The sequence below is a fragment of the Gallus gallus genome, chromosome 5 (assembly GCF_016699485.2).
Source record: "Gallus gallus isolate bGalGal1 chromosome 5, bGalGal1.mat.broiler.GRCg7b, whole genome shotgun sequence".
In the NCBI taxonomy this organism is placed as follows: domain Eukaryota; kingdom Metazoa; phylum Chordata; class Aves; order Galliformes; family Phasianidae; genus Gallus; species Gallus gallus.
Genome location: NC_052536.1, coordinates 50800731 through 50814036, shown reverse-complemented (window position 1 = coordinate 50814036; position 13306 = coordinate 50800731).

Here is a 13306-nt window from a genome sequence, read left to right as displayed (position 1 = left end):
TCAGCATGTTGTGTAAATAACTGTGTGTCATCCATCCTCAGTGTTCCCGGCATATTTGCAGGTTTACCTGTAGATAATGCTTAATTTTAGCATTTCTCTGAACTTTAGATGTATTGACACAGCACACTCTTACAAGATTGCCCCTGCTGCATAGAGATGTGTAAATTGCTTATACTATTATTCTTTCCTTTCTGACCTCTTTCTCTGTATTTTTGTTCTCATTTAGCTTTTCTCACGCAATGACATGCGCTAAGTGTTCCCTTCAGCATGTGAATGTCAAGATAACCTGAGGTTAAATTATAGCTTGCTAAAGAGGAGCCTTGAACCATTCGATGTTTTGCTTCCATTTCTTTCATGCAGGGGGTGGGGGCAGAGGGAGGAGGAGGAGGTCTAGTGGCAGCATTTAATGAAATACCCAGATTTGAGCTTTGTGATTTTGCTCTTTATTCGCGCTCTCACTTAAGGTGTATGCCACTCTTGTGCGTGTTAAACAACAGCTGAAGAAGTTAGAATACATTAGCATTTTAAGTAATGTGAAAATGTACTGGGTACCATCTGGGACTGTGCAAGTTGTAATATGAAGAACAAGCTGTATTTAAAAGCTACATTTAATGTTTGGAGTAAAATCTGTGTTGTCTTAGCAGCTGATAACAAAACATTTTCCAAAACAAGGCTTTGCTGCCTTGGCTCTCCCCAGTGGTCCAATGCATTGTGACAGTGCAATGGAAGGTAGCCCTTCGTATTGGTTTACTCCCAGAAGCCACGGTGGCTTTTTTCATTTGCTTCTATGGGAACTGCTAAGAACTCACATGCTATGCTACAAAAAATCTGTTTCAAAAGGAAGTACCCCCCCCCAAAAAAACAACATTGTTTGCTGAGTCCTTTTTAAGGTTTATTACTCACAGCTGGGTACTGAGCTTCTCCACCTTGTCTGGCACACCTGGGGAAGGAGTCCTTCCATCAGACCCTGAGCCCACAGAGCATCACATCATTTCTCTGTGCTGGTGACTGATTTTGTTACAGTTTTACTCACCTGTCAGGTGAGTTTTATTCTACTTCACTCTGAGGGAAGTACTAGAAAGAAAAGCAAACATTAAAGCAAGTATTAAGAAGCTTCTCTGCTCTGCTGTTTTCTTACAAGCTTTATCAAAGCTGTGTTCAGGACAGATGTGAGGAATCCATAAACTTCAGCTCGCCTTGGTTGGTCTCAAGGTGAGTTGATCAAAGCTGATAAGAGTAATGTCAAGATTAATTGAGGAAAGGCTATTCTGCTCATGTCATTAGATTTACATATACCTTTGATTACAAATACGCAGAGCATGCTGGAAAAGATCTTCTGACACTGAATATAACACGTGGGGGCTCAGTATGTGCTACTCAATTTCAATTTCCAACAGGATTTGAGTGTGGGCTTGCTTAAAGCTAAGCATGCTCTAGTGCACTGCTAACCTGAAATCTGGGGGTTCCCTAAGACAGGTTACTGTGAAACATGTAATACACAGCAAGAAGGTGAAGTACAAAAAGCTTTACTATCAACCTGTAGGTAGCCAACACAGATCTTGTAGTTCTAAATGCAGCTCTCACCACAGAAGGCTTTGCACCATAGAACATCACTGCACAGCTTCAGTGTCTGCAACAAACCACACACTGCTTCTCTGGCTCTGGATGTCACTCAGGTGGTGAGGACAGCATGGACTGTCCCTTGTTTAGGGGCAGTGTCTGTGCTGGCTGAGGTTGTGGGGTACGGCTTGTGCTGCCAGGGAAATGGATGTAGGGATGCTGAGAGCAGATAGGAAAATGATACGACACAGTTTCCTGCAGGCTCCTGTCTCCCTGCTAGATGATAGCAGGCTGCATGGAACTTGTAAACCAAGGCTCTCTTGAAGCAAAGGAGCAGTGCATCCAGGAGTAAATAACAAATAATAACATCACTGAACAGCTGCAAGGCTGCAGTGAGTACCTAAGGGTCAGTTTTAAAAACCTGCATGCCAAATATATCTTCCGTTGGAGAGAATATTTCCCTTAATGTCCTGTAATGAAAAATATAGCTGAAAGATTTGTAATTACTGCGGTACACTTAGAAAGGATTTATTAAGTATAACGTCATCTACTGAGATGAAAGAAAATACATTAAGTTTTGTCCCCTAAAAATGGCAGTTGTCTTCCTTGTCCCCAAAGAAAATAAGCAGATTTTTTTCTGTGAGCATTCATTAAATGCTTATCAGGCATAATGTAAGTGACAGCAGAGCTTCAAGACACAAATCACTCTCATCTATTCTCATGTTGGATCTTTCATTTAAATATGCACTTGTCTCTTTATTTTTAATGATGCCTTTTCTGTTGCAAGAAGAGATGTTTGATTGCTCTTTACAGGTAAATTTTTTAACCCTCTTTTAAAATCATTAACATAATAGAAGAGTAACATTTCTCCATTTAAATTATGCATAAATAAGACAGAATTTGTAAAGAAGTTTTTGCTCTTGTTCTTTTAATGGAAATAATTTTTTAAAACAAACTGCTTGAAGTTAAAAGATGTTATTACTCCCTCCCCCAAGTAAACTTTTCTTTACGAGGAAAACGTGAATGTAAATGAAATCTTTTAGTCTACAGAGAACGAGCAAAACTAGATAAATTGAATGAAAGTGGACTATTAACGGAAATTAGGAGCATATGCTGCTTTTTTGAAAAGGCTCAAACAGTAGCTATAAGTCTTTCAAATTGTCTGATTGTTGGCGGAAGAATGAAATGAGGTAGGCATGATATGCATAAAGCAGACTCAAAATGCATTACTGCATTCATCACATGAGAGCTGAAGGGAACCGCAAGGTTTCTCCTAAAAGGAAAATGAGGCAGGGAGAAGCATTTACATTGCCTGATGTGGAGAAAAGGATGACATAAATTCCATTTAGAGGTCAGTCTGTCATTGCCCTACCTCAGCTGCTCAGGGAAGGGGGGGCTTAGTGCAGTCTTTCTCCTTTTGCACACAGCGGATAAGTCGAGTCCCATGGCGGTGAGTTGAAGAACCACAAGAGACTTTTCTCTGAAAAGGGAGCAAATAATCAATGAAACCATTGCTTGGCATGCCAGCCACCAACACAGAACACACACTGCTGTATTTGCAGAGATGCTGTAGTTTATGCCCATGACATGACGGAATCATTAAACCTGTTTTACAATAAAGGCGTTGAGGCACTGGCACAGATTACACACAGAGGTGGTGTAGCCCCATCCCTGGAGACAGGCAAAGTCAGGCTGGATGGGGCTCTGAGCACCTGATGGAGCTGTGGGTGTCACTTTTCATTGCAGAGGGGTTGGACCAGATGGCCCTTAAGGGTCCCTTCCAACACAAATGATTTTATGATTCTATGAAGACAGCCTGGCTCAGGTGTCAGAGCCTGGATATGGATCTGCATAATCTTCTGGTATCTGTGGGTCATCCAGAAGCATCTAAGTCCTCTGCTTCTCTAAGATGATGCTTCTAGTATTGCTAAGCACAGGAATATCTCTTTCATAGGAGAGGAAGAAGACATGAACCCCTTTAAACTTGAGGATTTGTATGAGGTCAGATAAGCCAGCCACAGAGACTGGACTGCTCAACTAGATACTGATCTGCTTGGCAAGGTACTAGTCTAGAGTAACTGCTGCTCTAATCCAAACCGGTTACACCCATATTTATGTATATCAGAGTACAGGTGCCTCCTTCACTCTATTTCACATTCGCCTCTCCATCTCATCCTTGGGGAGGAGCTGTACATCAGCAGAACACATAAATCAAGGTTACCAATGTCTTCTTTTGCATTCACTTACTCTCTTGATAGCAGTTTTTCCCCTCTCCATGGATCACTTTACTATAATTTAAAGTCATCATACACCATCATCTATTTGCATTCCTGCAGTTTAGTGACTTTTAGAGGTTGTGTGTGAAGTAGCTTTAATTCACAGGTGTAGTTTAAGCAGCTATGGATCAGATCCAACTCCCAGGGCCAACTAGTGCGACGTTTCTGCAAGTCCATTTTGCTTCACAAAAGGCAGATGACATGGTCAAGAGGGGAGGATGCTAAACTTGATGATTCAACTGTCAGTGACCCTGAGACCAAGATACCAGACTTTATTTTCTTATCTGATGTGGCAGCTCTCGGGAGAATTCTCTGAACATCACAATTCTTTTCACTTCTCCTTGAAACATGCCACATTAACTTGCAAAAAGAATACGTGGGCTGGAGGTTAAAATGAGTTTATAAGGCATCCATGTGATATTAGCAGCAGAGTTCACAATTCTGCTTTTAATTCCATGATAGTAAACTGGAGCCTGGTGAGATTGTGCCACATCAATCCCATATAAAAGGAAGATAAGCCTAAAAATGTGAACTCTAAAGAAAACAGAAATGATCAGATCTGGTGTTTTGCTGCTTGGGAGAAACCCATCTCCCTGTTCCAGTGAGAAGCAGTATCTTATAATTAGAAAGCAGCCGACTCTGTCTGTCTTGGGCAGCTAATATGGTACAGCAGCATTTCTGATTGCTTCAGAAAATGGCCAGCAGTATGAGCAGTGATGTGAGAACCGGGGCCGTCTGGCTCTCTAACAGAGCCAGTCCTCTTCTTCTCACATGAGCATAAGTGAGCTTGATGTCCTTATCCTTTTTCCTCTTCTACAAAATGTGCTGTAGCTGAGAGGCCAGATGCCCTTCCATTGTACTCCAGGACTGATAACATGGTTTGCTGGGATCTTTATGAACAAGAACAGGCATATGTGCTATTTTCTGAAAACTAAGATAGTGGCAAAGGAGCTCAACAATTCTAAACGGACTTTCACCATACTTGCCATCATGTTTGCTATTTTTCTCTCCTTGAGAGATAAAACATTTCTTAAACATGTTGATTAAAAGATATTTATTGATCATGCTTCCACTTTTTTTTCGTAGGCAGCATTTGCACTTAGTTGCCATACAGCTCAAGAGAATATTGTGTCAGCCTGGTACCTAGATTTATTGTGGAGGTGTATATATCTGCACTTCAATACGCTGCTATGGAATCAATATGTTCAACACATCAGCTCGTTTTCGCAGTGACTATGATAATCCTATAGACCAATAAACTGGGAAACACATCAATTTTATTGTTTTCTCAGACACCTGAAGACATCTTCATCTTTAACAGTGCTTTACAATTAATTAAATAACCAACAGACTTTCCCAGACAAGAAACTACAAGCAGCACAAGTCAGCCTTGTGCTCTGTTTTTGCTGCAAGGCTGGGAAACATGAGGGCTATGAGGCTTAGTACCACTACAGCAAAACCTAATAACTCACTTCTGCTGCACAGAATCACAGAATCACGGAACGGCTTAGATTATAAGGGGCCTTAAAGCCCACCCAACCCCCTGTCATGGGCTGGTTGCCCCCCACCAGCTCAGGCTGCTCAGGGCCCCATCCAGCCTGGCCTTGGGCACCTGCAGGGATGGGGCACTCCCAGCTCTCTGGGCAGTAGTGCCAGGGCCTCGTAGCCCTTTGAGTAAAGAATTTCTTCCCAACATCTAACTTAAATTTCCACTCATTTAGTTGAATGCCATCCCCAAGCAGCTAGTGTGCTCTACTTCTTATGCAAGCTACGATCATGTCACTGTGCCATATCTGTGACATATCTCAGTAGATCAAACTCATTAGAAATTGGTATTGTATGGGATTGAGAGAGGTATATATTTGGGAAGAACTGTAAAAAAATGCAAAATAGCATAGAAGCAGATAAGAAAATAGCATAGAGCAGAGAAGAAATCTCCAAAGCCTCCAGAGACTCTGTGAGAGAGTTAAAAAGGTCAGTTTGCCTTCTCTGTTCTGCAGGACTTTTTTTTATGAAGGTTGAGGAAGATGGATGTGACTGGTGGAGTTTCTCCAGCACATACGTAAATAGTGTTTCTTTGCAGTGCTTCACCCAAGATGTCTGTCCTTGAAGTAAAGATGAAACAAAGAAAAAAGCAACAATGGAACACATTTCATTAAAATATCAAAACCTAGCGACAAGTCAGGTGTAGTTCAGTGCCTTCTTGGCCTTTTGATGCACTCTAATTATTGCACAGGGAAGATAAAAGCATTTCTTAGTGGTTTGGGAACAAATGTCTACAAGGCAAGGAAAGACACTTCTGCCTTTGGGCCAAATTCCTTGTTGTTTTTAAAGGTGAAACATGGCTGAGATAAAGGAACCTCCATGCTTCCCCCGAATGTATTACTCATTTGACACCTTTGCATGCAAACAGTTAATATTTTCTCATTGTTCAGAATATAATTCTTTTTCTCTGTGCCATGGAACAAAAAATCACTCAGTATCAAACAGCTGAAAGAGCTGACTGGGGATGAATCCGGTACCTCTGAGATATTCTATTGATTTGAAGCATGAAAAATCCAAAGAATAAAAAAATATGGGTTTGTACCTTTTAATTATCATTTCTAGAGATGATAAACTGTGAAATCACTGCTAGTTTGCAGAGCTGAAAAACACACCCACTCAAAGTAGAATTACTTGGGGAAGCTTTTTATGTAAAATGCCACTAGGTCAGCCAGAGAAATAATTATCAACATTTTTCATTCACTTAAACTGACTTCAGGACGTTAAAGACGTTGATATTGGATTTGGTCTCAACATGTTCTATATCTATTATGTGTGCATATTAATATTATATCATGGCATAATGAAATACATGTATGTGATATATTTTGGGAAAATACTGGTAGTAGTTATTGAAACTATTCCAAATGTTAAAATCAAAATTACTAGATTATTTAGTTTTTCTCAAATGGCATTTTTGACCTGCTCTGGTCATTTCTTTGTGTTCAAAAAATGAAGCATATTCCTGACACACTGAAATCTAAGGGCTTTTAGCGTTTCCTTCTAGTGCAGGTGTATCACCTTAGATTAATTTTCATTTTCTACCTTCTAAAGAGCTTTTATAGCTACTGCAACAAATCAGATGGGGGTTCCTTCTCTCTGTCAGAATAAGCAAGTAAACTTCTCAAGAATGACATGAACTTTGTTCTTTCTCCACAGTGCAGAAGAGTGCTGATGACAGTGTTTTATTTCTCAATCATTCTATGCCTAAATGTGGGCTCCTCTCATCCAAAGGTAGCACTTCCCTGTTGTTTCCCCAGCATATTTGCCCAGGGAGGTTGGGGAGTCACCGTCCCTGGAGGTGTTCAAGTACCGTGGAGATTTAGCACTGAGGGATGTGGTCAGTGGGCATGGTGGGGATGGGCTGATGGATCTTAGTGGTCTTTCCAGCCCTAATGATTCTATGATTCACAGGATGGTAGGGCAGTGCTCACACTCTGTCAGAGCTGTAACCCTGTGGAGTAATCAGGTCTCTGCATCTCTGTCTGAATGAAGGATGTACAAGCTGTACGTAGAGAGAGTGTCTTTAAGAACAGTGTGGAAGGAAAAGACGTCTTGCAAGCTCTGCCATGAGGCAATTTTTTTACATAACTGAAATTTATATTTTTGTCAAAAATCTTTTTCAAATATCTGATGGATTTTCAGTTCTAAGAGAGAATTGGTCATGCTTCCTGGCCAACTCCTAATCCATAAATAATAGCTGCTCAGAACTGAACAGATCAGGAATCAAAAAGGTCACCCCAGTGCACAGGAAGCCATACTATGTGGTGAATAAAGTGCTACATCACCTGAGCACAAGTTATAGCAGATTTCCTAAATCTGTTGTCTAAGCAAAGATACGGCCTACAGTGCACACAGGCACCAGCTGCTACTGCAGCAGTGGGACCTTCTTCTTATATTACATCCTACATTCTATCACCCTGAAAGAGTCATCCAGAAGGCTTTCTTCTAGGAAGAACACTTCATTGCAAGTGTGCTGGTTTCTGCATAGCTGAAGGAGCTTGATCTCATCAACTCTGATGCTGTTAATCAGAGGGGTTTTGCTGGAGGTTACACCACGCTGTGATGTGATATCCAGTGAAAGTCTCTGCATCTCCCTTAATGAAAAGCACACCGTGTGCAATGGTAGTATACCAAAGTGCTGAGAACTGCTCTTTATTAATGTTGACTTGGGGTTTTTATGTGCAAGGCCCAGTAAATCGATTGACCACAGACCCCTGTGGTCAGTTCAGCTGGGGGCCAGGAGGAACAACTGTCATAGGAATAACTGGGCAACAGCAAAAAATAAGGAGCTGGGAAGGCACAGACCCAGCTGCCATCTTCTGTAACATTACTGTACCACAAAGTAAACTCAGCTCAAGCTGGATGTGACTCTTTGTGAATAGATCTGCAAAGTGGGAATTTTCATGTAAATTGGTGTCAGTAGCCTTGGTAATAACCAGAGCTTGCAAAAGAAAAAGCAGATAGCAGTCGTCTTCAAGGGACATAGTTCTGTGGATTGATGGATGAAATTTAGGAGGATAAATTGCTAAGCGTGTGAAGATGAAAGTCTTTATTTGCACAGGTACAAAGTTGAAGTAGCTTTTTTGATTCACAATTTTGAACTGCATAACAGCCGCGTACGTTGTGCTATGTGTAACTTCTAATAATCTGCCTTAAAACAAATGTGAGGCAACACCAATTAAGGCCATGTTTTTTAATGAATAGCTGCTCAGCCAGGTAGGAAAAAAACCCACGTACCGTCTTATGCCTTCCATTTTAAGTAGAACTTCACACAGACCTTCAAAGGCTTGTTCTGCCTAACAAATGGATGGAGCGATGCATCTCTGTTTTACAAGGCAAAAGGGAATAGTGTGGGCAATATATGATCTGGATGTGTGCACGTGTGAGTGCGTGCTCGCAGTGTTGAAAGCACGGGATTATGCTGAACTGATTAAACAAGCTTGCAATTGCATTACAGCAGACACTGTGATGAGAGCCAAAATATGATTGGCAAAATATACGTGGCATATTGTAAAACAGATAAAATGATAACAGCTTTTTACTGAAGAGCATCTGCTATTCAGTTGGGAAATTAGGGTGGAATGCAACTGTTCTTATAAATCATAAAATAGCGTTGCAATCATCAAGAATTTCCCATCTTAGTTTTTAATGTGCTGTTGTTCTTGACTGTATGATAGACAGTTGGAGACTCAAACTTTTTTTTTTTCTTCAGAAAGAAATGGGTTTTTTAACCTTTAAGGGTGACGTCCTTTCAACCTTGTGCTCATTGACAGGTAACAGGACTTAGCCAGACCTGCTGGCTAACATAGCCTTACATTCATGGGTTTTCAAATTGTTCAGTGCAGCTGCATAAGGAGGGAGGGTGAATATGATTACCCCAATACTACCTGAACCTCTTTCACTTCTCATTGCAATGCTTTACCATTTGTTTCTTCAGGAATGACTGCACACACAAACTGTGTTGTTCTGCGCATTGAGCTGCTGGGATTAGATATACTCTGACTGAACGCAGTGACCTTCAAATGCTTCCATGGAAGAAGATCTGTTTCTTAAGCCAAATAATTAACCACTGCAGGATGGATGTTGCCTCAGTATCTATTGAATTTCTTGCACAGGGTGTAATCACTCACTACTTAATTGCTATGTAATTTTATTATTATCTGTAAAATGTTTTTCAGAAAGGAAAGATATAATTGTAAATGGTCTGATGTAAACTGACCTATTTCTAGTGACTTTCAGTAATTACAAGTCCCTAGCTGGTATAAATGAGTAACTGCAAAGAGCTGTTCTGATTTAAGTGACCTGCTCTACATTTCCAGTATAGGAACTGAATGCACAAGTGTGACACATCCAGTGTGGATGTGTTCTCTGTGGTATAACTTCCAATGACACAGTGCCAGGGCAACTAAGACCCAAATTATCCACCACACTGCCCTCTTTCTGGTCTATTCTGGCTACTCCGCTGCCTTCCAGGTCATGCAATAAGCACCCATTTTGTAGTCTGAAATTTGCAGCCAAAATCAGGCTTTGTACCATCCCTTAGAGGCACAGGTTTTGTGACGTACCTTTCCTGTCCTACATTACAGACAAGACTGATGGGGAGTTCTTGCACTTATTCTAACTTATCGGTTGTACCATACTGGTTATCTGCCTTTTTTCTTTTTTATGTCTTTCAACTAGATCAGCTTAGTAAGCATCCATAGGCATTAAGATTTTTATAGAACCTGGCAGAAAGAAGGGATTCTGCCATGTAACGATAGCACTTCCAATGACTGGCTCCTATCTGCTAATCCACTTCTACCTGAAGATCATCCACTGAGCTTTTGCATTCACTTCCCACCAGCTGGGGAGAAGCTCAGCTGAAGTGGATCTGATTGTCTTCACAGACTCAGCTGTGTGTGTTTAGACAATAAGGATGGCCAATGGCATCCTGGGCTGTATCAACAGGAGAAGTTCTAAGAGCTATGTGGGAGAATGAGAGAAGTTAGGTGTGAAATGGAACAGGAGCAGTTTTAGTACACACGCAAGGAGGCACTTTTTACTGTGAGTACAATCACAACAATATCTGTTCTGTAGAAGTTTTGTTGTTTTCTATTCTTGGATGTTTTTAAGAATTGACTGGATAAAGCCTTGAAAATGTGGTCTGATTTCATGATAAATCCTGCTTTGATGAGAAGGTTGGACTGGTTTTTTTTTTTTTGAGTTCTCTACCAATATAGATTATCTGGTCACTGTATGATATTAAAAATCTATTTAACTGAAAGCTCAACATTTCTTCAAAGCACTGCATTTCTCCTGTGCACTAAAAGCACTCTTCTAATTTTGAAAACTCATTGATTGTAGTGATCTATGCTTCTTGAATTGATTTCTTTGAAGTGTCCAGGTTTTTCAAACCTCTTCTTTAGTAACTGCTTATTACAGTGATGTAATCACTGCCTATTCTTGCTGTACTGTTTCAAAGACGTTTATTTGTAGGGACTACTTAAATATGCAGTATATTCTAAAACTCTGCTCAGCTAAACTCTTCTAATTTCTCTTTTGCTCACTTCCCCACAATTCATGGAGGTTTCGTTTTCCTTAATCTTTTTCAAGTGTCCATTCCTAGGGAGATCCTTTACATGATCTGTAAGCCATTGCACTTTGGAACAGCAATGCATTTCATCCTGTTCCTGATGAAGAGCTGAAAGACTGAAGCTTAACTTAAACCCACAATTACTTTTCAGTGCTTCACAAATTGTTCTTATATAAACAAAAATGAAAGCCTGTGGATTGCTTTTGTCTTATAATTTTTATTAGACATTATGGAAGAGTTCAGAAACAGTAAGTTGAGCTAGAACCAATTCTCATCTGTTGTTATGGTTACCAGGAGAAGAAAATAATTTCCTGTAATTTATCTTAAGATCATTTATGTCGGATACAAACACAGATTAAGCTGAATACCATGGTAATTTCTTCTTCAATTGTGTTAGGAACCATAAGACATTCATTTTTACTTCATAAATAAGGGTTACAGTATGTCATGCTCAGTCAAAGAAGATAAAATGAATCTAATTAAGTGCCATCAGAAGATCACTTTGCTGTTTTTATTGCAGCAATAAAAGTGCCCTTACCTTCTTATTCTTAGAGAAATGACAGAGATTATTATGGAAATAGGATGAGATCAAGTAAGTCTTGCTTGACCTAGACTTGGATACAGCAGTATCCTTGTGTCAGTGATTGTTAAAGTGAATAAACAGTTTACAGAATCTGATGGGCCAAAGCTCATCAGAGATGCACTTGCTTTATTAGAATGAATGAAACCATATGTAAGCCTCAGACAGGTCATGTTTATTGGGTTTTATATAAATAATATCTGCTTTTTATTGATCTATAAGCCTTAGTGGTGATGATGGCATTCAAACAAGCATTCAGATTGATGACTGCAAAGCCCAAATGTTGATTGGTTGATGTGTGCACATGTGAGAAGAGCCACTTAGTGGTATGTTAGTGTATACTGCTGGTACAGTAATCTGGAGGTTGCTGCAGGGAACTAAGAATAATAGAGAGCCCTGAAGGAGTGTCACAGGTTAAGTGAATTGATGTTAAGCAATATCTTGAAAACACTTCCAGGGAGTTGCCAGCATTGAAATTGCCAGCAGGGAGTTTAAAACTCCCTGGAAATCTGCCTGATGGAAAGGGACCTTGGTGTACTGATGGGCAGTCAGCTGAATATGAACCAGCAGTGTGCCCAGGTGGCCAAGAAGGCCAATGGCATCCTGGCTTGTATCAGGAATGGTGTGGTGAGCAGGACGAGGGAAGTCATCCTGCCCCTGTACTCAGCATTGGTGAGGCCTCACCTCGAGTACTGTGTTCAGTTTTGGGCACCTCAGTACAGAAAGGACATGGAGGTGCTGGAGCAGGTCCAAAGAAGGGCAACAAGGCTTGTGAAGGGCTTGGAGAATATGCCCTATGAGGAGAGACTGAGGGAACTGGGGTTGTTTAGTCTGGGGAAAAGGAGGCTGAGGGGAGACCTTATTGCTCTATTCCAATACCTGAAAGGTGCTTACAGCGAGAGCGGGATTGGTCTCTTCTCACTGGTGACAGGTGACAAGAAGAGGGGAAATGGCCTCAAGTCGCACCAGGGTAAGTTTAGGCTGGATATTAGGAAACACTTTTTTACAGAAAGGGTTGTTAAGCACTGGAATAGGCTGCCCAGGGAGGTGGTTGAGTCCCTGGATGTGTTTAAAAATCGTTTGGATGTAGTGCTCAGGGACATGATTTAGCAGAGGGCTGTTAGGGTAGTACAGTTAGGTCATGGTTGAACCTGATGATCTTTAAGGTCTTTTCCAACCTGAGTGATACTATGATTCAATGAAAACTAATTAATTGGAGTTAAAAGTTGCTTAAAAACCTCAGAAAGTTCAGATGAGGTTGACTAAAGTAAAATAAGGGAAGGCTCATTGTCTCTTAAGTAAATAGAGTAAATAGGGATGAGCAGTAATAACACTAGGAACTTTCCTCACCTCTAGTAATATGGTAACAATGGTAAATAAATACAGCCTTTATGTCTACCAAAATCCCTGGTCACAGTGCAGCGTGTGGGGCTTAAACTAAGTTTCTGCTGCTTAAGCAGAGTTTGGGAGGTGTATTTGGTCCTCGGAGCTATCAAGAGCCTGATTCTCTACCATTCCGACCAAGAAGGTATAGCCAAGAGGTGAATCGACTCTGTTGTGTGCTTCCCCATTCAGTGATGGGGTAGTCCCTGCACCAGGATGGGGACCAAAGAGCACTGGGTTTTCTGGAGTGAATCATTAGACATTTCTGTAATTATACCTTTGTATAGCACGTGTTCGAAAATCCTTAGGAGCGGTTCCACTCTGCAAAAATGTTCTTCATCTGTGTGGTTGACAGTACTATTTTGGTGCATTTGGGTCTGCATCAAACAC